Raw genomic sequence first — 13244 nt, 5'->3', positions numbered from 1 at the left:
ACAGCCAAGCTAGCATCTTGCTTTAGTTTTTTTTTTTTTATGCTCACTTTCAAATAAATAGAATTAGCAAAATATAAACCCGTGCATAACAGTAGCGCGTACACTATAAGAAGGAATCTTGAAATTAGAAGACCTACAGTTTACCTGAGGATGCTGGCACCTTGGCCCCTCCTCACTTCCAAGGAAGGAAAAGTATAAGTCTTTAAATAAATCCTCTCTGCAATGGAAAGGGAAGATCCAAGATTTTACTAATCTTATAGAAGTGTTTCTAAAAAAAATAGAAAGATTTTTTGTCAAGATGGTGCCAGAAGCAAAGAATAAGTTCCTGCCTCTGCCAAACTGAAGTCAAGGCGAAGGAGGCAAAGGCTTTGAATGCCAAGAAGGCAGTGTTGAATGGTGTCCACAGTCGCAAAAAGAAGATCTGCAAGTTACCTAACTTCAGGTGTCCCAAGACACTGAAGCTCCAGAGGCAGCCCAAATACCCCAGGAAGAGCACCCTCAGGAGAAACAAACTTGACCACTCTAATATTATCAAGTTCCCCTTGACCACTGAGTCATCCATGAAGAAGATAGAAGACAATAACACATTTGCGTTTCTTGTGGCTGTCATGACCAACCAGCACCAGATCAAACAGGCTGTGAAGAAGCTCTATGACAGTCACATCACCAAGATCAAACCCTGATCAGGCCTGATGAAGAGAAGAAGGCGTGTGTTCAACTGGTTCCTGATTATGATGCTTTGGATGTTGCCAACAAAATTGGGATCATCTAAACAGAGTCCAGCGGGCTCATTCTAAATATATGTTTTTTCACTATGTAAACGCTTCTTGTCTTTATCAGTTTCTGTTTAGGATGTGGGAAAGCAATGTGGTGGAATACACCAAGGTAATAAATAGTGTTTGTGCAAGAAAAATAAAAGGAAGAATAGAAAAATAGCTACGAGTTCATCAATTCAGTACTCAGAGGTTAAGGGTATAAAAAAACACCTTCAGATTCCAGAAAAGGTTCTAAAAGGCCAAAAAATTTGAGGATAGATTTTTCAGAGAAGTTAATTTTGACAACGGGGGTCAGGCAGCCTGGTGATGAAATTCAATGAAATCATGCAGAGTGCAGTTGAAAAATCCACTGAATCACTTCCAGTTCTGCCACTTAAGCCTTCAACAATCCAACCAGGGATAAATATAGAAAAAAAGAAAAATAATACTTTTCATGTGGATCTCAGTATACACATACATCAAAAAAGCAACTTTAGTGTACTTAGAATATCCATGATGGAAAAAATACATATTTAATGAACATAAAAATTTCTTTATTATCTAGATTTATTGTAACATATACTGTAAGTTTGGAAAAAAATAAAATATATGCCTCAAAAATACAGAACAAAAAATAAATAGAAAAAACTTAAGTGAAGACAATGGCCTTTGAGGATATAACCAAGATACCTGACACAAAAATTAGATCTTTAACAAAAGTTTTAATGGAGATATTTAGAAAATGGAAAATTTTAATATATACTTCATTTTTGTCTATTTAATTCATGTGTTACTAAAGTTTGGAAGGATATTTCAATATATTAATGCAGTGTGTATTGATTAAATCCAGACTCTGTTTTTCCACTACTTATTTCCCTTTCAGAGCTGTAGTAGTCATTATCGTACATTTGGACTGACTTTTTTTTTAACTTTCACATATAAGAGAGAACATGGACTACCTGTATCTATATATTTCATTTAAAACAAAGTCCTCCAGTTGCATCCATTTTTTTCTGCATAGAAAAGGGTTTCATTCTTTCTTTAGCTCAGGAAAGGTCTGAATTGTAGATTACATGGAATTATTCAAGATTCAGTCTAGATTGATTAAGGATTTACAGCTGATCATATGCTTCTAGCAAAAATAAAAATAAGAAATTATAAACTACTAGTTCTATATGAAGAAAATAAGAAACTGCAAAGAAGAGCTCCAGAAAAATGCATAGGAGCATGTAGATTTTAGACTAAAATAAAAAAAAAAATGTTTTTTTTTTTTTGCAGTACTGGGAATGGTACCCAGGGGCATTTTTCCTCTGAGCTACACCCTTAACCTTATTTTTTATTATTTGTTTCAAAATAGGGTTTCACTGAGTTGCGAAGGGCCTCATTAAGTAGTAGCTGAGATTGTCTGAGAACGATGATCCTTTCTCTCAGCCTTCCAAATGTTTGAACTCCATATTAATCTATACACATACAAGATAAAATTTTACTTGGCAATTGAAAAACAGCCATCGAACAAATAGAATCTGAAAGTTCTTAAAGCTCACACATTGGGAATTATTTGACACTTAGCCATACAGAGTAAAGATAATGTTTAGAATAAAGTATATTGCTATAGTCATACATAAGATGTCCCTCAACATTTGGGAGGCAGAGACCGAAGGATCAAGATTTCTGGACAGCCTCAGCTACTTAGCGAGGCCCTTTGCAAGTCAGCAAGATACTGTTTCAAAAAGTAAAAAGACTATAAAATAAGGCTGTGGTGTAACTCAAGGTACAATACCCCTGGGTTTCATCCCCGATACCACAAAAAATGTCTCCTAAAAAGCTCTTTTATTAATATTCATGGTTGATATAATTGAGTCATGAGTGTTGTAATTCCAGAAGTGGATAAATCCATTTTAATAGATTCCCCTTAGTGTTACCTGGTAGATTGGTAGAGTATTTTCTCCTCTTCTTATCTCCATGTCACAATATCCATGTTCCCTGGCCTCACATGGAGTAAACCCGACATTTTTTGGGGGGTACTGGGGAAGGAACCCTTCTACCCCCAGGCTACACTCCCAAACCTATTTTTATATATTTTATTTGGAAACAGGGTCTCTTAAACCACAAAGGCTGGCTTTTAACCTGCGCAATCCTCCTGTCTCCGCTCCCAAGCACAGGGATTACAAGCATGGGCCACCATGCCCGGCTAAACCCAACATTTTAAGAAAATAAATCTTCTTTCCTATAAGTTACATGGCCAATTATAGATGTAAGAATGCTGACAGATCAGATATACTCAGGAGTAAAACCAGAAGGGTGGCATTGTAATAACAGAATTAACCAGATGGGCACAGTGCTGCAAGTCTGTAATCCCATAAACTCCAGAGTTTCAGAGTTTCAGACAGGAGGAGCAAGTTTGAGGCCAACCTGGGCAACTTAGCAAGACCCTGACTCAAAATAAAAACATTAATATGTCTGGGAGTATAGTTTATTTTTATTTTTTTATTTATTTTATTATTATTATTTTTTTTGGTGGTACTGGGGTTCCTGGAAGCCCTTCTACCTCCGGGCTACACTCCCAGACCTATTTTATATTTTTGAAACAGGGTCTCTTAAGCCAGCGTGGCTGGCTTCGAACCAGCGCGATCCTCCTGTCTCCGCCTCCCAAGCGCGGGGATTACAATCGTGCGCCACCACGCCCGGCAGGGAGTATAGTTTAGAGGTAAATCATCCCTATTTTTAATCAGATCATAAAAAGAAAATAAACCAATCAATTTCCAGAGTTGAGACTTTTTTAATGAAACAGAGAGGGAGGGAAGGAGGGCGGGGGCGGAATTTCAGATGCTTTAGACTGAATATTGTATTTTCTCAAAATGTATATATTGAGGCCTAAATCTCCTAGTATTTGGAAGTAGGGACTTGAGAGAGAATCAAATTATAAGGCTGAAGCCCTCACAAATGCAATGGTGTCTTCATAATATGAGACAAAAGATAAATATTTATTTTTCAATTTATATCTCAGAACAAAAGTTTCCAATCCATCAGCTAGTGAAAACATCAACTGTGGCAAATTTCTGGTGGTCATATAAAACTGAATTGAGAATAGCAAACTGATGGAGGCTCACAGTTTAAGATGCCCATATATTCCTAGGTTCCTGTGTTTAAAATCAAAGAACTTTGTTTATCTGGAAGAAAAAAAAGTTAAGAATATTTATTGTGCATTCTCTCAGAATCTTTCTCATCTAAAAATCCTACTCATTAAAAAAAAATACTTTAACCATATCTTAGCCCACATATTGGGAAGGGCATTTACATTACTCCACTTCTTTCTAGACTTATTTTATAAGCAGAATGAGCAAACCAAAGAAAAGACTTAAAAACATTACTGCCCAGGGACATAGGCCCACTGAAAGATTGAGATTCAATTATAAAATTACAGGGCAAAGACCTCCCTTCTCATAAATCTGTATTACCACAACAGTTTCTATTCAGCATAATAAGTTGGCATTGCAATGGGGTTTAGAGAAAAGAGAAATAGCTACATGGCAAAGACCTTATTTAATAGAAAGAATAAAAAAATAGAATAATTGGATGCCTCATATACTTACAGCTACAGAGAACACTAAAGGTATCCTGAATCTTAAAAAGAGTATCACAAAAGCTCACACTGAAGTACTTTTATATTAGATCATGACACACCATTCAGCATGTCCAACATTCAAATAAACATTGCAAGACATATTAAGGGTCAGAAGAATCACAGTATGAAAAAAAGCAGAGAACAGAATCTGACTTAGATATGATGTAGATGTAGGATAGTCTAAAATTACGTCCATTCAACATGGAAATTGCTCAGCATGTTAAAGGCAGGAAAAATTACAATCTGAAAACAAAAACCAAGTAACAGAATCTGACTTAGACGCCAGGAAGATGTGGAGTAGTCACACAAGAATTCACATAACTATGTTTATAATAAATATATTAAGGGCTACCATAGAAAAAGTAGGAAATAAGCAAAAACTGAAGGTAAATGTAGAAAAGATTAAAAAAAAAAACTCTAAGAGATAATTGAAAGAAAATGCAAAAGAAAATGAAGAATTCTTTTTTTTTTTTTTTTTTTTTTGGTGATACTGAGGGTGGAACCCAGAGGCTTTCTACTTCTGGGATATACTCCCAGAGCTTTTTATTTATATTTTATTTGGAAACAGGGTTTCACTAAGTTGCTGAAAGCCTCACTAAGTATCTGAGGCTGGTTTCGAACCTGTGCGATCCTCCTGTCTCAGCCTCCCAAGCATGGGGATTACAAGCGTGCGCCACCACGCCTGGCAAAAAATTATTTTGATGGATTCATCAACTGACTGTATAGTGAGCTCATATGTCAATAGCACTTAAAAACTCAAATGCAGAAGGAAAAAGAACTTTAAAATAATTAAGAATTGTCTTAGCATTATCACAGCTATAATCCAAAGACCTGACCAAGTAACTTAGAGGAACAAAGATTTATTTGCTCATTGTTTCCTTGGATATTTGGATATTCGGTCCACATAAGGCTAGGGACCACTATAGGTCTCTAAAATTCAATATTCATTCTTGTTTAAATGTAAATTTTTTAAATTTATTTTAATTTATTAATATGAAATAAATTACTGAATCTGAAAGGTATTAATAGAAACTAGCACCAAATATTATTCTAATATTCACATATTATTAAGAACATTTCTGTATGATCAATTTTTATAAAACAAGGATATATGTCATGAATATTATCAGTATTCTTCTGATAATGCATATGAATAGTTGTATTAATATTTGAAAAATAAATACCTAACCTATAGATAGCTTAGGTATATAGATATTTAAACAATATATACTTTAGGAATTCAATGTGTGCTCTAAAAAACAAAACTGGTACTTGGCATTGGAAGAAGGGAGAGATTTTGAAAGAACTAAAAATCAGAATGAGGTTTTGAGACATGTTACCATTCTCTAATGAATATAATGATGGATATGCTGGTGTTATTTTGTTGTTACTTAAGTGTGTATAGAAGTTATCTATATGCTTTATGAATAATACAGTACATTAGAATTTCTACACAGGACAAAAGGGAATTATTTTATGGTCTTTCAGTGCCAAATCCATGGCTTTCTTCCACTGTATTATGCAGCTTACAAATCATAATTTAATTCTAGCCATTATTCTCTCACAAAATTTTAATCAAAGATAAAGTCATTTTAGACAATCCAACTTTCAATATACTTTAATATTTGAACTAACTTATGACAGATCAAAGACTGCCTTCTACATATCTATAAATGCTAATTTATCTCATTAATAATTTTTAAAAGTCATTAATAATTGTTTTAGGAAGAACGATTTTGTTTTAAATACTAATTTATAAGTTTAAGACAAATGATAACTCAAATACAACTTGAAAGTGAAGCTAATTTATAAAAGAAAGTAAAATCAAAAACTATCTTAATTTTGTTTGGTATGTATTACTAAATTTACAGTGAGATTCCTATAACTACCCTATATTTAATCTGGGACCACTGTCTGAAAATGAGCATCTATACTATATGTTTAGGTATCTAACATGAAATTAAATTAAGTAAAAATGATGTTCACTTTTAAAAAGTGCAAAAATAGTTTCTTTTAATAGTCATTATATTGTAATTCACTTCTTCTTAATGCTCTCCAGACATTAAAATTCAAATAAATGTGGATGCTTTTTAACACTTTTCTACATATACTTGTGACAACACACTGGAGCCAAATGCATGTTTTTGTTATATTCACAACAATGTTTGGTTGCATTTGAATAGATTGCTAGTTAGAGAATGTTTATGCACACAGAAACCCTTGTCACAAAACATCTAATAATTATAGCACGTAATAAAATGTCTTAATGTTCTCTGTTGAGTTCTTATAGGTGATTTGAAATTATTTACGGCCATTTGGGGTGCTGTATACTTGTAATCCCAGCATTCAGGAAGCTGAGTCAGGAGAATTGAGGTTCACCGACAGCCTCAGCTACTTAGTGAGGTCTTTTGCAACTCAGTGAGATGCTGTTTCAAAATACAAAATAAAAAAACAGGGCTGGGGGTGTAGCTCAGAGGTAGAATGCCCTGGAGTCCATCCCCATCCTCCCCCCAGAGAGATTATTAATTACCATTTTAGTATTTGCTGATATTCACCTCTATGAATACCTTGTTCTTAACAAGTGTGCATCCATAATATTAGCCATAGTTTATCTATTAATCAGTTTATATATTCCCTCACAAAGTACTCACACCTCTTAAAAACAAAGGAAAGCAAAACAAAACTTAAACAAGAAGAGAGAAATCTCCTTATGTCCAAACTTATTACATTGACCTACCTAGGAGGAAACAACATTTATCCTGAAAGACTAAAAAATTTTCAAATTGATAACCCAAAATATACCTAGGTTAACTGGAAAGAGTAGACTGGAAGGTCAATGTTTTGTCTGAGATCATAAGATCTCTTTGACCAAATGAATATAATCCTCAATAGAAGAGATCCACTCTCATGAGAGCACAAACATGAACAGGCCTAGTAGAACCTGGATAAAATTCTGACACAGCATCTTCTCAACCTCCCTCTGATAAAATTCCTTCCAACTATTTACTTATGAGTGATCTGGAGTCCTTGATATTTTAACTAATTTCACAAGATGCATAAAAATATATCATTTACTATGTTTGGACAGGTTGCAAATACATTGTTTTTGGGAAATAGCTGTGGTTGCAAAACCTAGTGATCCTTTTACTGACCTATGCCTGAGCTCCCACTGACTGCATAGTTCTTTGTACCAAACACATACGACCACTGAGAAAACACTAAAATTTTAGAGCTGTAAATTAATCTTATAATTTATTATCCTCTATATCTCTCATTACTTTTCCCATTATGAATCCTACTACTTTCTGGACCTTACCTTCACAGTAAGGAGAGTATCTTTGAATCATAGTTATTAAAGAGAGCCATAGAGAATCCTTACCTGATATTGTTTCTTAAGAGATCCTGCCTCAAATCTTGGAGGTTAATAAAAAGGATGTGCTTCCATTTGTAAAAGTTTTGTTTTTTTTTCCGTCTCCTTCTCCTTCTCCTTCTCCTTCTCCTTCTCCTTCTCCTTCTCCTTCTCCTTCTCGTTCTCCTTCTCCTTCTCCTTCTCCTTCTCCTTCTCCTTCTCCTTCTCCTCCTCCTCCTCCTCCTCCTCCTCCTCCTCCTCCTCCTCCTCCTTCTTCTTTTTTTTTTTTTTTTTGGTACTGGGGATAGATTCCAGAAGAATTCTACTGAGGAGCTACACCCCCAGCCCTATTTTTATTCTTGATTTTGAAACAGTATCTCACTGAGTTGCAAAGGGGCTCACTAAGTAGCTGAAGCTGTCAGCAAATCTGGATCCTCCTGTATCAGCCTCCAAAATGCTGGTATTACAAGCATGCACCACCACCCCCTGCTTGTAAAAGTTTTTCTTCATTAAACTGCACTAACTATGAGGTAAAATCATACCAGATAGCCAAAATTACTGTACAGATTAAGGCTTGTCAACAAATCAGTGTTCATAGAGCAAACATGTATTCCAATCACAAATACGTTTCTTTTGAGTAGTTTCTTTCTTCTTTTAGAGCCTCAAGTCAGAAGTAAAGGAACATTTAAATTCACTTCTACTTCCTAGCTATTGTAAAAGTTAAGGTCAATAGAAATAAGAATATGGACACTAAAGAAAAATTCTACTATGTTAGAATATTAAACAGGCAGCCTTATTCAAGATTGCATCCTAATAGGTGGTATTAAAGACAGCTCAGGCTATTTTAAAGTTATATGACAACTCAACTACTTGATCCTAAAACAAAAAGAATAAAACTTGTGTAAAAGTCCTGCCCTCACCTTTATATCTATACAGTCCATTGCCCCAGGTCCACATTAATAATCTGTCTATGAATCGAGGCCTGGAAGGCAAATGACACACGCACTTAGTGTAATTTTTTTTTTTTTTTTTTTGGTGGTACTGAGGGTGAAACCCAGAAGCTTTCTACTTCTGGGCTATACTCCCAGACCTATTTTATTCTTTATTTGGAAACAGAGTCTCACCAAGTAGCTGAGGCTGGCTTCGAACCTGTGCAATCCTCCTTGCAATCCTCCTGTCTCAGCCTCCCAAGCTTGGGGATTACAAGCGAGCGCCACCACGCCCGGTGGACAAGCGACAAGCAATAATAGATCAGCTGGGTGTGGTGGCGCACGCATGTAATGCCAGGATTCGAGAATCTAAGACCAGTGGATCGTGGTTCATGGACAGCCTCAGCTACTTCAAAATAAAGAATAAAAAAATAGTGCAGGGAGTGTAGTCTGGAAGTATAATGCCCCAGGTATAATGGTATAATGCCCCAGGGTTCCATCGCCAGACCCGAAAAAAAGAAAAAGAAAAAAAAAAAAAAAAGCAATAGATCTAGTCTAATATTTAACTTTACTGAAACTATAAACTTTCACTAAAAATCAGATTTTGTTAAATTGTTTTAAAAATAGAGAGCCAGCTGGGCGTGGTGGCGCACCCTTGTAATCCCCGCGCTTGGGAAGCGGAGATAGGAGGATCGCGCAAATTCAAAGCAAGAAGCGCTGGTTTAAGAGACCCTTTTTCCAAAAAGTAAAGTAGGTCTGGGAGTGTAGCCCGGAGGTAGAAGGAACCCCAGTACCAACAACAAGAGGGAGAGAGAGGAGACAGAGGAGAGAGAGGAGAGAGAGGAGAGAGAGGAGAGAGAGGAGAGAGAGGAGAGAGAGAGAGAGAGAGAGCATGGTGGGTATGCATGTAATCCCAGCATGTGGAGGCTGAGACAGGAGGGTTGAGGTTTGGGGACAGCCTCAGCTACTTAGTGAGGCCCTTTGCAACTTCCATGGCAGACACTGTTTCAAAATAATAGAATAAAAAATAGGAATCGTGGTGTAGCTCCTAGGTAGAATTCCCCTGGCTTCCATCCCCAGTACTGCAATAAATAAATAAATAAATAAACGAACAAACTAGAAACATTTATGATATTCATCTTTTACAAAATTTTCTATTTTAGAATCTTACACTAACATTAATAAAAATAGATATAATGGTCTAAAATTGTTTTAAATAAAATAATTTTTATCTTAATGAGAACAGGTATTAGTACTACAATAGATGTTATTATATAATCTAAAATAACAAATATTGACTACCTAGAATACAGTTTCCCAGGTTAATGATCATCATCCGATTTTATAGGATGTAATTTTTCACATTCTTAATATTACTTTTATATTTAGAGCAAGCAAAAATAATTCTGACAACCCTTAATGAAACAACATATTTTAATGAAAACAATATGTTTTTGTTTGGATACTGAAGCTGATATTTGCATAAAACATTTAATACATTACATATAATAGCACTATTGAAAGAATATTGAGTTTATTTTTAATTTTTTTTTATTGGTGCATTGTAGTCATATATCTTAATGGAGTACAAGATGATAGAGGTATACATGCACACATCACCCAGTTAGCCCTTACTTATCCAGTTCCTACCCCAATTCCTTTCCCCACCTCACATTTGGCTTAGTGATTGACTTTGATATGCTTGTGAATGTGTATCATATACATTAGGAAATTTCCCTATTCCTCCCTCCCATCCTGATTGGGTGTGTCCATACAGGAGATTAGGCCTGAGCAGCCTACGGCCTAAGGCAAAACTTTAAGTAAAGTGATTCAGCAAAAAAGGGGCAAAGATGGCACCTGGAGGAAGTTAGGAAGGCATGGTGGTTTCCCCATTCATTATGGGTGGGGAGACTGAGCGGTTTTTCCCTTTCTTCCTTTAAAGGAGCTTTCCGCACACATGAATGGCTCATGTACTGGCCTGGGATTGGCTGTAAACTGCGTGCTAGTGATCTTTATCCCGGATAGGCTAGGCTATTTCTCATGGAAATTCCCCTCGTGGCTTGGTGCTATATTTAGGACTGCTTGGAGAGAAATAAATGAGATCTTGCTTGACTTGACTCCCGGCTCGTGGGTTTTTGTTCGAGTCATCAGTACTCATCATCTCTCTAAGCCCCGCCAGCTGTTGGGCTGGATTCCCGACACCATCCCTCTCAGTTAAGTTACCTTATTTGCTTATCTATAGTATATCTTTCTTTGTTTAGAGTTCTTTTTATGACCCATTTTCTCCCTAGTTTCTGCATATTAGGGAGAGCTTCTGATTTCTTATTTTTTGTGACTGGCTAATCTCACTTATTGTATCTCACTTTCACTTATTATTAGCTCCAGTTCCATCCATTTCCCTGTGAATGCTGTAATTTTGTTCTTCTTTATAGTAAAGTGAGTATAATTCCATTGTGTACATATTCCATAGTTTTATAATCCATTCATCTGTTGTTGAAAATTTTGGCGGCTTCCATAGTTTGGCAATTGTGAATTGTACAGCTATGAACATAGATAATTAGCAGAAGTGGTTAACTGTTTTTAATATTATTACTGCATTGCAATTTCATCATAATGAGGTTTGATGAAATGTAAACATGCATGTACAAACTCTTGGTGTCCTTACCTCTGCTTCCATCCCTTAAGAATGTACTTGTTGATGTGGTGCCTTTAGCTTAATTTAGCAATTTTATTTTGCTTCTATTATTTGCTGTCTACTGTTCTATGACGTTGCTTCTGTTAATTTTATCTTCAATAAAAATTAAACTAAAAAGAATATGTGAAGATATTTGAGCCCAAAACATAATATATCTTTTATATTAACCTAGTAGTATTATAATTTCATCCATAGTTATTTTAAAACATTGATAATCTAGAATTTTCTATTTTAAATATTTTTTTTGTTTTTCAGGATGGTAATAATGTTCCATACTTTTGAACTATATTTCACTTTAAGATACTGCCTGAATGAATTTAAAAGTGTGAATTAAAAAGTCTGTAAGAATGTATTCAAGTCCTAGAAATGTATTTAATAGTTACCATGCTTGGAATCCTTATATTATGAAGTTTTATAAAATTACTGATATATTATCCCTAGAATAAGAATTACAATGTTCTCCTTTAGGTACATGGCTTCAGCATTTACATATTTGGGAAGCTATTAAATTTATGGAAGCCGAGTTGCTCATCCTCAACCTTCCAGAGGGTATTAAACATACTAACCCATCAGAAACTCTTATTGCAGGGATTGGCCCATAATGACCGTTCAGTACATATTAACCATTATTAAAATTACTCGCTCATTTGTAACTGAAAATTCACCCAGGCCTGACTATAATAGTCCAATTTTGCCTTCCTTTTCCTTTCAACACTATGCAATACTTCTATTGCAGCAGTCTCAAAATGGCATCATATTCTGAGGTTATTTTAAATTCACAGATATTCATCGTTCCACTTCTAAAATTGTCTGCTCTTTTATTTCTCCTCTGGGTTAACAGTTAATGAGGATTCCCAGCAGAGTGTTAAGGTAGCAATTACAGCAGAATTTTTGAGCTGTAAGAGCTGAGTTGAAAAGCAAATTCTATCTTAATCAAAGCCCCATAGCGAAGAATAACACAGTATCTGGGTATCAGTGATAAAAAGATCTAATACTGCCATTTTTACAGTTCTAACAACATCTATTCTCTGGTAGACTATGTGTGTGTGTGTGTGTGTGTGTGTGTGTGTGTGTGTGTGTGTGTGTGTGCGCGCGTGCACTTACATTCACATGTGTGTATCACTATTCATTTGTAGACCTTCTCTGTACCTGGGATATAAGGCACTTTACATTTGGGTAAGAAGAGATTTATAAAATGATTATTTTTGTATTTAAATTTCTAATTATGAATTATGAGCATTATATACTATTTAGAAACCATTGAATGATGCAATGGAATGGTAAAAAGGGATTGTTATTATCTGTCTTTGAAATGGTGTATTTATTCTCACTAAAAGTAAGTTCGTAATGTAAGTTATGTTTATATTGAGCTTATGTTTAAGTGTTACATAATTATCACTAGCAGCTTGCAGATGAACCAACAAATATGTGTCAATTAAATATCTTCTCTCAAATCTGAATGACAAAAATACCAAAGTGGGAAACTGGAGTCATTCTAAGACTTTTATACATAATGAGAACAGTACATATTTGTGTATAAGAAAATTTGTCGTATAAAATCGCCCAAAAAAGTCCATGCAAAGTGTCTTGATTGTCACTTCCTAAAAAAGATTTAAGTGAACATCAGCATCTTTATGAACCAAAACAATTAGAATCTGTGCTTTTTTGTCTTTTCCTCAATGTGTGATTAAAGCTAGATTTAGTTTCTTTCAGCTGTCCCAATTTCTGAATCAAATAACATTTTTCACATGAATGATTCCTCAACTTAAAGTGGACCTACTCAAAAAACATTCTTATGAGAAACACAAATCAAATGCCACCTTTCACAGAAGAATAATCTTGGGAAAAAAAGCATAATACGTACTGGAATCTAAATCAACTTGTCTTACAA

General features: G+C 35.1%; 1 pseudogene across 1 annotated transcript; it reads left to right on the top strand.

The window, feature by feature from the left end:
- The first annotated feature begins 298 nt into the window (after positions 1 to 298).
- On the top strand, positions 299 to 772 carry LOC308263265 (large ribosomal subunit protein uL23-like; annotated as a pseudogene). The gene has a single exon. The product of its transcript is annotated as a large ribosomal subunit protein uL23-like (transcript).
- The last annotated feature ends 12472 nt before the right edge of the window (positions 773 to 13244 follow it).

Source organism: Muscardinus avellanarius (assembly GCF_963383645.1).
Source record: "Muscardinus avellanarius genome assembly, chromosome: 5".
In the NCBI taxonomy this organism is placed as follows: Eukaryota; Metazoa; Chordata; class Mammalia; order Rodentia; family Gliridae; genus Muscardinus; species Muscardinus avellanarius.
The sequence above is the reverse complement of the archived record's forward strand: the minus strand, read 5'-3'. Positions and strand labels throughout refer to the sequence as shown.